This window comes from Talpa occidentalis, unplaced genomic scaffold (genome assembly GCF_014898055.3).
Source record: "Talpa occidentalis isolate TD23 unplaced genomic scaffold, MPIMG_talOcc4v2.1 talOcc4.5, whole genome shotgun sequence".
NCBI classification, from domain to species: domain Eukaryota; kingdom Metazoa; phylum Chordata; class Mammalia; order Eulipotyphla; family Talpidae; genus Talpa; species Talpa occidentalis.
In genome coordinates, this window is record NW_023604861.1 from 82,021,393 (window position 1) to 82,036,308 (window position 14,916).

The 14,916-nt window shown below is 40.7% G+C and overlaps 1 long non-coding RNA gene across 1 annotated transcript in view; it reads right to left on the bottom strand.

The window, feature by feature from the left end:
* Positions 1-14,916, bottom strand: part of LOC119259039 (uncharacterized) — a 103,406-nt gene that overhangs the window by 73,462 nt on the left and 15,028 nt on the right. Inside the window, exon 3 of the long non-coding RNA XR_008554360.1 lies at positions 8,759-8,917. This is a non-coding gene — a long non-coding RNA (uncharacterized LOC119259039). The remainder of the gene's footprint in view (positions 1-8,758; positions 8,918-14,916) is intronic.

Here is a 14,916-nt window from a genome sequence, read left to right on the forward strand (position 1 = left end):
AAAAGTCCACCAAATTCCTTTATTCAGCATTTATTTATTGAGCACAGTGTGTACCAGGAAAACTTTTCTAAGCACCAAGTATAGAGAACTGGATAAAAGAGAAAAAAAGAAATCCTTGTCTTTATGGAGTTTATTTTCTAACAGAGGGAGTTAGGCAATAAACAAGTAAGAAAAGTATGTAGTATATCAAGTGGTGTTAAATGCTATAGAGAAAAATAAAGGACAGAAGGGAGATAGGAAAAGAGGGTCTGTTATAATTTAAATAAGGGGTCAAGGAAAGCCACATTAATAATAGACAAGATACACATACTAAATATTAAAGAATAAAATTGCATTATGGTATATCCACATATTGATATAAAATCCAATCACCTATAATTTTTTTTAAAGATTCATTTATTTATGCATACAAGAACTGAGGTACAGGCCAGAGGTGTGGGGGGAGTGAGAGAATTCACAGAGACAGAGTAGGGCACAGAACGGGCAGCCTGACTGAAGTACACTGCTAAGGGGAGCAGTGGATGAGCAAGTCAGGAGAGGGCTGCTGCGCCATGTGGGTCACCTCCCTGGCCGGGGATCAAACTCAAGCTGCAGTGGCTACAGACAGCTTCATAGTGCTGCATCTTAACCCCCTGCGCCCCCAGGGAGAACCCCTATTATGTTTTTATTGATGTGAGAAAATGTCTAAGACATAATTAGGATTTCACCACACACAAAGAAATTAGCAACTTTGTGAAGTGATGTATACATTAAACTCATCATAGTTATCCTTTAACAATATCTATGTATATTCAATCATCATGTTGTATACCTTAAATTTATATAACATTACACATCAACTGTATCTCAGTAAAGCTGGAAAGATTGCAGAAGAGAAACAGTATTAAGGTATTATTCCACTGATACGAATTTACACTTATGTACATATTTATGCTTTAAATGAGAAAGAGGAACAGCACATAGAGACTGATAATACCAAGTAAGAGTCTAGGTCCATACAAGTGGTGAAGGTGGAATTTGCTTGTTCTTACCCACTCACTCATCCTCCTATCCATACCTACACTTTGTTCCAGGAAGGATTTATTTTTTTCCAAGCTTTTTTTTTTAATTTATTTTTATTTATACAATAACTGGGGTACAGGCAAGAGGCACATGAGGGTGAGAGATTCACCAGAGACAGAGTGGGGAGCAGAACAGGCAGAAAACAGAAAACACTACTGAGGGGAGCAGTGAGATAGACAGGAGAGGTCTGCTGCGCCATGTGGGTATCTCCCTGGCCGCCTGGAATTGAACCCATGCTGCAGAGGCTGCAGACCGCTTCACAGAGCTGTGCTCAACCCGCTGCACCACCAGGGAGGCCCCCAGGAAGGATTTAAAGACAGCAAATCCACATAGTCCCATATGTTCTTTTTTTAAAAAGATTTATTTATTTATGCATACAAGAACTGGGGTACAGGCCAGAGGTATGGATGGTGAAAGGATTCACCAGAGACAGAGTGGGGAACAGAACAGGCAGACTGACGGAAAACACTGCTGAGGGGAGCTGTGGGCGAGTCAGGAGAGGTCTGCTGTGCCATGTGTGTTGCTCCCTGGACGGGGATTGAACCTGTGCTGCAGTGGCTGTGGAGAGTTTCATAGGTTGTATCTTAACGCCTTGTACCACCAGGGAGACCCCCCATATGTTTTTTAACTCTTCCCATCTCCCTTGCCCATCCCTCTACTCTTTCCAGAAGTGATAAGGTGATCAAGCCAGCGATAGGCAGTGAAAGTGATAAAAGTCTAAGATCAAGGTAAACTGAGGCGGCATAAGAAGGATGGAGGATCTGGATCTGAATGGGAGTCCTCTTATTTCAGTGTGTAAGAAATAGATCTTGGGAAGCACACTTCCTTCCTATAGATCTATAAGATTTGAAGCAAGGCAATATGATTCAGATTCCCAAATTCATTTCCTACTAAATCCCAAATGCCTTGCAGGGTAGTCAAGAGCATGACTGATTCATTCACAGGGATGTGACAAGCCACAGCAGGCCAGAGCTCTACTCAGATACAGAAGTGCCTGCATCTTCCTATGGGCAGAAAATGACACAGAGCTGAGTTTTTTGCACCCCAGTCCACCCCTAGCTTGCACCAAACAAGCATTCCTGGCTGCGTTAACTCATGCCTAACCCTACACACCCACTGTCTTGCCATGACTACACTAGAGATTCATAGACTTCTTCACTAAGATCCTCAAGAGTAGGTCCCTACTAAGAAAGTGCCCCAAGTGACCAGACATACTAGTTTGATTGGATTGATTTTCAATGTGGGGTCTGTGAATAGGATATTTGTTCTCAGATGTAGGGAAGTAAATTATATACTTCTCGCCTGAACATAAAGTCATAAAGAACTGGCAACTTCCCAAAGGTGGAATCCATGTTATTATCATCCTCTGTTTCTTTACCCTGAGGGAAGAAGTAGAAAAAAATTTGATAGAAAACAGTTTTATCAAAATATTTCTCACCTACTCTGTCACCTCTTGGATACCCACCACAGGCTAGGTCCTGTGTTAAGTGTTTTCATATACAATCACCAAAAATGACAAAAACTAAAGTACATATAGAACTAACTGCTCTGTTGCCAGTTTAATAACTAGACTTGACATGAGAAAGAAATCAGATTCTCCACAGGGCTGCAACGCAGAAGTCTTACTACACACAACCTTCAGACCCCATCCATATTAAAAAACAAATATTCTTCATAACTATCAACCTAATTTATCTTAGTATACATGAAGAATACGCCAATTATTCACTTTGTTAGCATTGCTGACAAATAATTTTTATGAAGAATACTTTAAATTAAATTAGAAACCTTTTATTACATTAACATATATGAACAAACATTAAATACAAAAGTAAACTAGCTAGAGAGGTGAGTAATATAAGCAGAAAAAGAGTTGACTTATTTTTAAGGTTGGAAATACAGGGAAGCATGTATTATTTTAAATTTAAGTAAAAGTAATTGTACATCTGTACAATCAATTATGAGGTAGTAACACAATGAACAGAAGGAGAGGCCTGGTAAAGGTTTACGCTATGATTAAGTACTACTTCAACGTATAAATTCTTTATAATTTTGTAACGTATATTCTTTTCATGTACCCACTTTATATTTATGAACTAGTTTTATTAAAAACTGATGTTCAGGGGGCCTCCCTGGTGGTGCAGGAGTTAAAGACAGCACTATCAAGCTATTGGCAACCATTGCAGCACAAATTTGATCCCCAGCCGGCCAGGGAGCTACCCACGTGGTGCAGCAGACCTCTCCTGTCTCGCCTGCTGCTCCCCTCAGCAGTGTATTCCAATCAATTTGCCTGTTCTGCTCCCCACTCTCTCTGGTGAATCCTCTCACACCCCACACTCTGGCTTACAACCTAGTTCTTGTATGCATAAATAAATCAATCTTAAAAAAAAAAAATCACGATTGCTCCCTAAAAAGAGGTTAGGAAAAAAAAGCTTGGAGTCTGGGTATGACAAACACAGGTATATCTCATTTTATTGCTCTTTACTTTATTGAGCTTCACAGACAATGTATTTCTTATAAATTGAAGGTTTCTGGGCCTCCCCGGTGGCGCAGCAGTTGAGCTCTGGGCTCCGAAGCTGCCCGCAGCCTCTGCAGTGCCGGTTCAATCCCCAGCTGCTCCCCGGCCACTAGAGGAGGGTCCCACATGGCACGCAGACCTCTCCTGCCACCCGCTGCTCCCCTCAGCAGTGTGTTTCGGTCCTTCTGCCTGCTCTGCTCCCCGCTCTGGCTCTGGTGAATTCTCTCACCCTCCCGCACTTCTGACTGTACCCAGTACTTGTATGTATGTATGTATAAATCAATCAATCTTTAAAAAATTAAAAATTAAAAAAAATAAATTGAAGGTTTCTGACAAACCTACATGAAGCAATTCTATTGGAGCCATTTTTCCAACAGCATGTACTCGCCTTAATGCCTCTATGTCACATTTAATTAAGGCATGTATGCTGGTTTTTTTGGACATAATGCTATTGCACATTTAATAGCCTGCAGTATTAACATAAGTTTTGTGTGCATACTGGAAAACCAAAAAATGTGTGTGACTCACTTTATTATGATATTGGTTTTACTAAGGTGGTCTAGGACCAAACAATATCTCTGAAGTATGCATATATGAGCTTGCCACCAACAATAATCAGCACCTTTATTTTTTCTTAATGATAGATCAGACTATTTCCTGTATGTATATATGTATGATTGTGTATATCTGTCTCATTCTTTCTAATAACTGAATAATATGGTAATACCCAACAAAATTTACTCAATAATCCATAATCAATATATAGCAAGATGTATCTTTGCCCTACCCCCATCCCTGGGATTTTTTTTTTTAACTTTATGTTTGCTTTTAAATTGAGGTAACATTGGTTTACAACATAGTTTATGATTTAGAGGCATATGATCTCCCCCTTCAGGTGTTGTCAGCACACCACACCCACCACCAAGCCATCCACATTCCTCCACCATAGTCCACTGTCCTCCCTCCCCCATTTTGTTCTCTCCAGTCTCCTTCTGCTTGCTTCAATTCCACAGTCAGGATTTCTAGGATTTGCTACTGATTTGGGTTTATCTGACCTTTGTTTTGTTTCCCTATATTCCACATATAAGTATTTGGTATTTATATTTCTCCTCCTAACTTATTTCATTTAGCACACCAATCCTCTCCAAGTCCATCCATCTTGTCACAAATGGCAAGAATTTATCTTTTTTAATAGTTGAGTATTATTCCATTGTTTATATATACCATATCTTCCTGATCCCTCATCTCTCTGGTGGTACTTTGGTTGTTTCCATAGCTTAGCTATAATAGTGCTGCAAGGAACACAGTAGTGTGTATTTCCCTTCAAATCAGTATTTTTGTATTTTTTTAGTAGATACCAAGGAGTGGAATTCCTGGGTCATACAGTAAGTCTATTTTTGTATTTTGAGAAACCGCCACACTGTTTTCCATAGGGATTGGGATCAGTCTACAGTGTAAGAGAGTTCCTTTTTCTGCACATGCTCACCAGCACTTATTGTTTTTAGTCTTTTTGATATGAGCCATTTTAACAGGTATGAAGTAGTATCATATTGTGGTTATGATTTGTATTTTCCAGTAAATGATGATGAGCATTTTTTTCATGTGCCTGTTGGTCATCTGTATGTCTTCTCTAGTAAGATGTATTTTTCAAGCAAGGTATATATGTTGCTTTTGCAATAATGCTATTGCACACTTAATAGACTACAGTTAAAAACCTCACATACCAATTTTGCATATTTTTCCCTGAAAAAAAAAATTGAGATTTCACTCTTTATTTGCTTTGGTTTGAGTTCAACAGTGTTTCACCTCAGCTCATTTCTATTAGCTGTATGTTGGCTTTGTCATTGTCACAGGGAGTCACCAAGAAAATGACCAATGAAACACAAGAAATACACATCATCTCCTGAAAAATTAGTCACCCTTTACTCCATTATTCTTATAAAGTGACTTATCAGGCCTCCCTGGTGGCACAACAGGTTCAGACCCAACCTATGAAGCTCACCACAGCCACTGCAGCACAAGTTTGTTCCTTGGCCAGGGGGCTGCCCACATGGCGCAGCAGACCTCTCTTGACTCACCCACTGCTCCCCTCAGCAGTGTATTTCAGTCAATCTGTCTGTTCTGTTCCCCACTCTGTCTCTGGTGAATCCTCTCACCGCCCCACCCACCCACCCACGCCTCTGGCCTGTGCCCCAGTTCTTGTATGTATAAATAAATCTTAAAAAAAAAATAAAATGACTTATCAATAATATACCTTTTACTGTGTTTAACTCTGAGGAAATAAAAGATACATACTTTTATCACCTAATTTTTTAAAAAAATAAGCACCTTTCACATCAGTGTCTCTGGTTCTGCTATTGTTTCTTTTAAACAGAACACAGTAAGAAAATAAGTGAAGACTTTAGATACATCATGATTCGAATCTCAGTTCTGCCACTTCCAACTTCATCCACCTGTCATAGCCTCTGGTTTGTCTTCTATAAAGGGCAATACTATTTATCTCCTACATAAGGAGAATCACAACACAGTGTGAAAATTCGGTTGAACCCTAGCACTGGCTGGGGAAGTTAATAAACAGCTTAAAGAAGTGGTAATGGACAAGAAGGAATCTGAAAGTTGACAAGAGTTCTTCTAGATGAGCCAACCACATATGCAAAGGTTAAGAGCTGTACAGAACCACAAGAGTTCTTCTAGAAGATGCAACCACATATGCAAAGGGTAAGAGCTATGCAGAACCACAATGCACCAACACAGGTACTGACAAGAAAGTAAAAGGCAATTGAGACAAGTACTGATTGTGTGCCTCTATGCCAGACCCTGAAAATACAAACATGAACAGGTAGATTTCTGCCCTCCTGAACTTACCTAGTAGGAAAGACAAACTAGTTAATAGTAGCAAAAATACTAGCATATGGAAGCAAAGAGAGTATTAATGGAGGAAGTAACATGGAGTTTCTTTGGATAGAGTGGCCAGAAAAGATCTCTCAGAAGAAACAATGCTTAACTGATATGTAAAGGCAAGGCATAGTTAATAAGTTGAAGAACAGCATAAAGAATATTCCAGAGGCCACAGCACTGCAAAGGCCTGGAAGTCAGAGAGCTGAAAGAAAAGGTCAAGGAACTGCAAGCAGCTGAGGGTGCCTGCAGGAAGTAAGAAGAAGGGTTTGGATGAGACCTGAAAACCAGACAAGAACCAAATATTTCTGGGCCTTGTAGGCCACAATTTGGGTGAAATTGCACAAGACCATTCCAAATTGAGATATCTGGACTTGATTGTATAGATAATAGGAACACAACAGAAGAATCTGAAAGGAGAGATATGAAGCTGGGTAGTTTTATAAGAGGATAGTAGAAGCAGTGTGGAGAATGACCACCATAGGGAGTGAAGACAGCTTGGAAATCTGATGAAGATGGCCTACACTAGGGAAGGGTCATATACAAAGGAAACTAAGGCACCCCAAAGACAAAACTGAAAAGCATCTGTGCTCAAAGATGAGCTAGTTGAACCTGATAGAAGTATGGAAGATAAGCTCTAGGCAGTTGAAAATGAAGTGGGAGAAAGAAAGGTAAGGTAGAATTTCTAGGGATTTAACTTTAAAGTAAATAGCACATAACAAAGTAATATGTAATCTAGCCTAAGCTCCTGTATGTTAACTACCTGATCCTTCCTATAACCCAAAAGCTGGTTTTAGGTCCTCCCCAGTGGCACAGCAGGTCGAACGCAGCACTGTGAAGCTGTCTGCAGCCTCTGCAGCATGGGTTCAATTCCCAGCTGGCCAGGGAGATTCCCACATGGCATGAGAGACCTCTCCTGTTGCTCCCGCTGCTCCGCTCAGCAGTGTATTTCGGTCATCTGCCTGTTCTGCTCCCTGCTCTGTCTCTGGTGAATCCTCACCCTTCCATGCCTCAGCCTGTACCCCAGCTCTTGTATAAAAATAAATAAATTAAAAAAAAAAAAGCTGGTTCTAGACTAAAGAGGTAAGAATGCTAAAAGACAATTTAGTAATCCCCAAGATTATTTATGGCCTTAATCCTGAACTGTTTGCCCTACCCCTTCTTACACTCCACCCACTATCCTGATTCTCTGCGTTTCAGACCTAATGATTCAATTTCCTGTTTCATCTTTGCCTCACTCATCCCCAAGGCCCTTTACTTCCTTCTTTGCATAGGATTCGACTCTCAGTTATCCTGACACCAGCCACTCAGAATAAATAATCTGCCCACACAGATTCTCAACTATTAGCCTCAGTATATATGCCCCCGTCATGAACAAATCCCCATTCTGGCTAACATTTTATGGATGTCTGAGAGAAACAAGTGTATTAGATGTTCATCCCATGGCACAAAGTGTCCTAACGTTGCCAGGAAAATGGTGGAAGAGGAAGAAGATGACGATGAGGAGAAAGAAAAGGAGGGAGAGGAAGATAACGAATAAAAAAATTTTTTGTTTCCCTGTGAATACCTTAGAGTAGGGAAATGCAGTAATCAACACCTCTCCCACCTGAGCTATGTCTGTTGCCCTAATTAAGATAAATCACACACTTGGATCATGATCATTTTGTAGTATCTCAAAGTGCTCTAAGAATTGGCAGTGATTTAGGGCCTCCCCATTGGCGCAGCGGTTGAGTGCTGGGTTGCGAAGCTGCCCGCAGCCTCTGCGGCACCGGTTCGATCCCCGGCTGCTCCCCGGCCACCAGAGGAGGGTCCCACATGGCGCGCAGACCTCTCCTGCCGCCCGCTGCTCCCCTCAGCAGTGTACTTCGGTCCTTCTGCCTGCTCTGCTTCCCGCTCTGGCTCTGGTGAATTCTCTCACCCTCCCGCGCTTCTGACTGTACCCAGTGCTTGTATAAATAAATAAATAAATCTTTAAAAAAAAAAAAAAGAATTGGCAGTGATTTATATGAAGTGACTCAAGGGTGTCCAAAGCACCCTGAAACTATAACAAAGTCACACATATTTCCCAAGCATTTTCAAAGTTGAAAATGCTCCTGTAATCTCCTCACTCTGTGCACTTTGCTATTGGTGTGACAAGGAATTTAAAGATGTTTTCTGGCTTTTTTTTTTTATATGTAAGGTGGTATTAACTATATGATTATAAGTTGGAATCCTCAGTTATCAATTACATCTACAGTCTCTAAAAAGAATAAAATGACCAAGACAAGCTTGGATGTTTCTTACCTGTTGATGAGACTGCAGGGAAAGTGCCTTTTTGGAGGGGCCATAGCCAGGGGCATGCATTAGGAGGCTGAACCTGTGGCCACTACAATGGACATCCACTTAGTTTTAAGTTGTCTTGATTCTGTATGTAGTGATATAGCATTCTGCGGTCATTCTTAGCTGTGGAAAAGGGTAGTCAGTTTTAGTTCGGTGCCTTAGTTTTAAGATGTTTTGTTTTTTAACAAATTGCAGAACTCTTCATTGTCAGCGAAACAAAGAGCCACTATGTCAATGAATGATCAAGAACCTTTTGTATTAAACACAATTTTCAACGTTTTGTTATTTTTTGTATGTTTAGAATGCTGATGTTTTTGAAGTTAAATAAACAGCATTATGTCTTTAAAAAAAAAAAAGATGGGGCCTTCCCTGGTGGCGCAGCGGTTGAGTGCTGGGCTGTGAAGCTGCCCACAGCCTCTGCAGCACCGGTTCAATCCCCGGCCGAAAGCGAGGGTCCCAGATGGCGCGCAGACCTCTCCTGCCGTGCCCGCTGCTGCCCTCAGCAGTGTATTTTGTCAGTCTGCCTGTTCTGTTCCCCACTCTGGCTCTGGTGAATTCTCTCACCCTCCTGTACTTCTGACTATACCCAGTGCTTGTATAAATAAATAAATAAATAAATAAATAAATAAATAAATAAATAAATAAATAAATCTTTTTTTAAAAAAAAAGATGGTTCATCCCAGTAAACACTGGAATCATCAAAGAATATGAAATAAGAATGACCATGAGTTACAGCCAAATGTCTAGACCTCACCCTAACATTCTAAGGTACACATTCTTAGCCCTCAGGTGATACTTCTGGTTCTCCATTCCCACTAACTACCACCCCCAACATCAAGGGATCCTTCCAGCCCACAGTAACTAGGACTACGAATACATGGTAAGACATAGACTTTTGCCTACAGAACTTACAGTCTAGTGAAGGAGACAATTAGGTAATTACAATAAACACAATAATTAAAGCCAAGGCACACAGAGTATTAAGATTAAGAAAGCTACTCAGTTTACACCTAAGAGGAAAGTTGAAGGATAAATAGAAGTACCCAGACAGTGTCAGGGCATTTGGGGAAGAATATTCTAGACAGACAGAATAGCATATGCAAAGGTTTTAATGCAAGAAAACACATCTCAAGAGATGGGAATCCCCTGGGTGGGGGCATGGGGGAAGAGGCCAAGGTAGAAAGTATTTTGAGAAGATAATGCTGGAGTGACTAAGAAGACATATGAAGCCGCTGTTTTGTTCACTTAACAAATATTCACTGAGTGTCAACAATGTGCCAGGCATTGTCCTTGGTGTTAGGAATAGAACAGTGTTCTCATGGAACTTAAATTCTAATTGTAGACAACCATAAACTAGTGAGAATAAACCAGAAAAATGCCAGATATTGATATGTACTATACAAAGGATCAAAATAAGGTGATATGATAGAAAGTATATGTTCCGGTCATTAGGTACTCATGAGATGGCCTCCCTGATACATGACATTTGAAAGCAGGTAGCTCAATAAAAAGGAACCAGTTGTTCAAAGATCAAAGAAAAAACTTTCTAAGGTGGTAATAACAGTACATGCAAAAGCCCAATGAAACTATTAATGAGGTTTTTTTTAAGCTAGGGATTTAAATCACAATCATTCTTACATTTTATAAAGATCACTCTGGCTACAATGAAAGGAATGCAAGCAGAAACAAGAGTGAAATATGTAGACTAAGATGAAGAAGTTGACTGAGAAGATGATAACAGCTAAATTCACACAGTACTTACTTAGGCACCCATCCACTGTTCTAAGCACTTTACATACATTAATTCATTTAATCCTCACAAATGCTCTATTTTATAAATTAGGACACTCAGAGAGGAGTGGCAAGTATGATGAAGGAAAGACAGTCGATGCACTAAAGCAATATTGAGGAAAGGCCTACTGATAGGCTGGTTGTCAGCTACTGGAAGGGAAGGGACGACTGATGGTGACTACATTTGAGCTTAGCAGCTGTGTAGGTGGTAGTTTTGTTTATAACATGACAGTGCACTGGAGGAGGAGTAAGTGGGAAAGAGAAGGATGCCTTTTTTTCCAAGCCCATGGAGTTGTCCAAGTAAGCAATTGGATATTCTTGCCTAGAGACAGATTTGAGCATTGCCCATGGGTAGATGTTAATAGAAATTGTCAGACAGGTTGAGATCACCCAGAAAGAATATGAGAAAAAGAAAAAAAGGTCTAGAAATGGAATGTTGACATTTAAAACACAACAAGGATCATTTTAATAACAAGAAACTGAAAGTATCTTAATGTCAATCCATAGGAAATAAGCTAAATAAAATATAGTTTATCAATTCTATGAAAGCTTCTACAGCAACCAAAAAGAAAGATCTATTTTTATGTACCAATATGGAATACTGTCATGGTACATTATTGATTCAAAGAAAGATAATACCAGGATACATAATACGTAACCTCATTTTTGTACATAAATAAAACAGGAAATAATGCTTTAGTTTCTGAGTTCATATATATGTACATAAAAGTATACATTATATATGTACATAAAAGAATCTGGAAATTACATTCCAAACCACTTTTACCTCAGGGAAATAGAGAAAGAATTAAAATGGGGAAGAAGAGGAGCAGGAGTAATCAAAATAATATATACAATGTTTTAATTTTTTTAAGATTTTTTTAAAAGTTTATTTATTTATAATTACAAGAACTGGGGTACAGGCCAGAGGTGTGGGGGTTGAGAGGATTCACCAGAGACAGAGTGGGTTACAGAAGAGGCAGATTAACTGAAATACACTGCTGAGAGGAGCAGCAGGCAAGTCAGAAGAGGTCTGCTGCGCCATGTGGGTCTCTCCCTGGTCGGGGATTGAACTCATGCTGCAGCAACTGCTGATAGCTTCATAGGTTGTGTCCTAACTAACCCCTTGTGCCACCAGGGAGGCCTTATTTTATTTATTCATGCATACAAGAGCTGGGGTATAGTCCAGAGGTGTGTGTGTGGGGGCGGGGGGTAAGAGGATTTATCAGACAGAGTGGGTAATAGAACAGGAAGACTGATTAAAAAACATTGCTGAGGGGAACAGTGGGTGAGACAGGAGAGGTCTGCTGTGCCATATGTGAGTTAGCTCCCTGGCCAGGGATGGAACTTATGCTACAGTGGCTGCAGATAGCTTCACAGTGGTGAGACTTAACCCCTTACACCACCAGGGAGGCCCTAATTCTTTTTAGACGATATTAAGTTCTCTGTCAAAATAAAGATCAGGCGCCTCCCTGGTGGTGCAAGGGGTTAAGCACCACATTATGAAGGAATCCATAGCCTCTGCAGCAGGAGTTAATACCTGGCCAGCCAGGGAGCAACCCACGTGGCACAGCAGACCTCTCCTGCCTCGCCTGCTGCTCCCCTCAGCAGTGTACTTCGGTCAATCTGCCTGTTCTGTTCCCTACTTTGTCTCTGGTGAATCCTCTCACCACACCTCCCCCACCCCCACCCCGCATCTCTGGCCTGTATCCCAGTTCTTGTATGCATAAATAAATAAATCTTTTTTAAAAAGATCAATTTTTTCCATAGAAAAATTGGAAAAATCTGCACTCTTAATTTTGCTATAAACCTAGAACTTTAAAAAAAAAAAAAGGGCAGAAAGGAGTCTACAAAGGACATCTTTTCTTTCAGATACTAAATTTTCTCTATTCCTTCCACCCCCACACTGGTGTTGATGTTCAGATCTTCTGGACTTCCCATATGACCATATCTGAGACATTAACACTAAGTCCCCTAATTCCATTCCTTATCCTGAATCCTTTGTCCCAGGTGACACTGACACCAAACCCCTAAGTTGGGCCACAACACAGTGCTAAACAAACATGGGAGAAAGAGACAGTTTCAAAGACAGGGATCAGATAACCTTGCTGGCCAGCAGAAATCTCAAACAGGAAAAGGTATTAGAAGGTATCTGAAGATCTGGAAGCAGCTCTGTAGCACTGGTGGCTGGGACTGGAGGAAAGTGGGAGAAATTCATGTAGTATGGAGTGATCCGAAGAAAAAGCCAGTTCCATTTATAATGACTCTAAACAAAGTGCTATAATGTGAATGAAACCAAGTTTATAGCAAAGTGAACTGGCAAAGGTGAATCCTATGAAGTGACTAAAGGCAGGGCATTATGGGGGAAGAGTCTTCTAGGGGTAGCTAGAAGAGTCACTTCACATCAACAAGTAGCAATTCTGGAGGCTTACAAAGGTTTAGAAGCTGGAGCAGCAGAAAGTAACCAAGGATTTAGCTCCTTCCTGGGAAAAAAAAAAAAAAGAGGCTGTACAAAAAAGGGGAGAAGATACTGAATTCTTCCTCAATAAACCAAACACGGAGGCACGGAGGGATCATGGCAGGCCTTTACTGGCTGTGTTCTCAACTTTTAACTTTCTGAGGATGAAAGACAACACATTTGGCCTATATGGTTTCCTGGTTACCCAAAGAAAGATACTGCCGAGGCCCTACCCAACAGCTGATTCATCATCAATTAATCTGTATCACAGCTTGTTGAGCTTCACACCTCACACAGTCACATACCAGAGGGCCCTGGAAAGAAAACAACCTGGTGTGAGCTGTCAAAGTCCTCTCAGTACCTGACCTCACCCTCTGGAACAGGTTTCATTTCAAAACCGAAAGGGACTGAAGGGCTGGGGAAATCCAAAGATCAACAGAGTCAGGAACAGGTGGTTCCCAGCAGAAAAGGGTCCCAGGTTAGAACTCAAAACAGAAACCAGACCACTGATAAGGCATAGTTTATGATGTCTGTCTCCAAACTTTCAGACGCCATGTGTATGTTTTCTAATATTTACAACAGGGCATGACCATGCTTATCCAACTTCTGACAACTAAATATCTAAATCTCCAAGTGCCTGATGAACCTTCTGGTTTTATTCAGCTTTAGAGTTTTGTGATAACACCAATAACAGATACCAGGGGGCTAATGAATTTTTCAGTCCTTCAAATGATCTGCATTTTAATCTCAATTAATTTTATCACCTCTTCCTTCTTCAATCCCGATAAGCTGTGGCAAAATTCCTCTCACTAAAAAAATTACAAGTTGTTCACCTTGGTCCTCTCTTTCCACCAATATTCAATACATTAAAAGTCCAGTTCCTCAAAGGAATCAGGTTATTTGCTTGAAATTCATTTTTGGCTAGCTGTGTGATCTTAGGCAAGTCACTTCACCTTTCTGAGTTCACTTTCCTCACCTGTAAAGTAAGGAAGTTGGAAACAAATGGAAGGAAAACTTCCTTGTTCATAAAACTTCCTTGAACTAAGAAAAAAACAAGTTTTTAAGTCTACAAGTTTCATTAAGTGGCAAGCATAAAGAAAAAATTTTCAAACTCCAGAGAGAAAAGTTACTACTTAAGGAAGAAAGCATCCTACTCACACTGAACTTCTCATCTATATCATTAGAAACTGAAGACAGTAGAACGACTATCAAGTAGTATATGAACAATCAAGACATTGTTCATATATGAATATTAATATATACATAATTATATATAAATAATTGGACATTTAAAGAACTAGAATATACTTTTAATGCCCTTTTTCTAACAAATTTTTTTTTTAGAGGCATGTTTTATTTATTTATTTTGTTTGTTTGTTTTATTTATACAAGCACTGGGTACAGTCAGAAGCGTGGGAGGGTGAGAGAATTCACCAGAGCCAGAGCGGGGAGCAGAGCAGGCAGAAGGACCGAAGTACACTGCTGAGGGGAGCAGCGGGCGGCAGGAGAGGTCTGCGCGCCATGCGGGACCCTCCTCCGGTGGCTGGGGAGCAGCCGGGGATCGAACCGGCACTGCAGAGGCCGCGGGCAGCTTTGCAACCCAGCGCTCAACCGCTGCGCCACCGGGGAGGCCCCCTTTTTTCTAACAAATTAAAGAAATGTTCTAGTCAAATTAACATTTAAAATTGGAACAAAGGTGGGCCCCTCCTTGGTGGAGCAAGAGGTTAATTCTCAGCACTATAACGCTATCAGCAGCCACTGCAGCACGAGTTCAATCTCCAGCCAGGGAGCTAACCCACATGATGCAGCAGACCTCTCCTGTCTTGCCTGTTGCTCCTGTCGGCAGTGTATTTCAGTCAATCTGCCTGTTCTG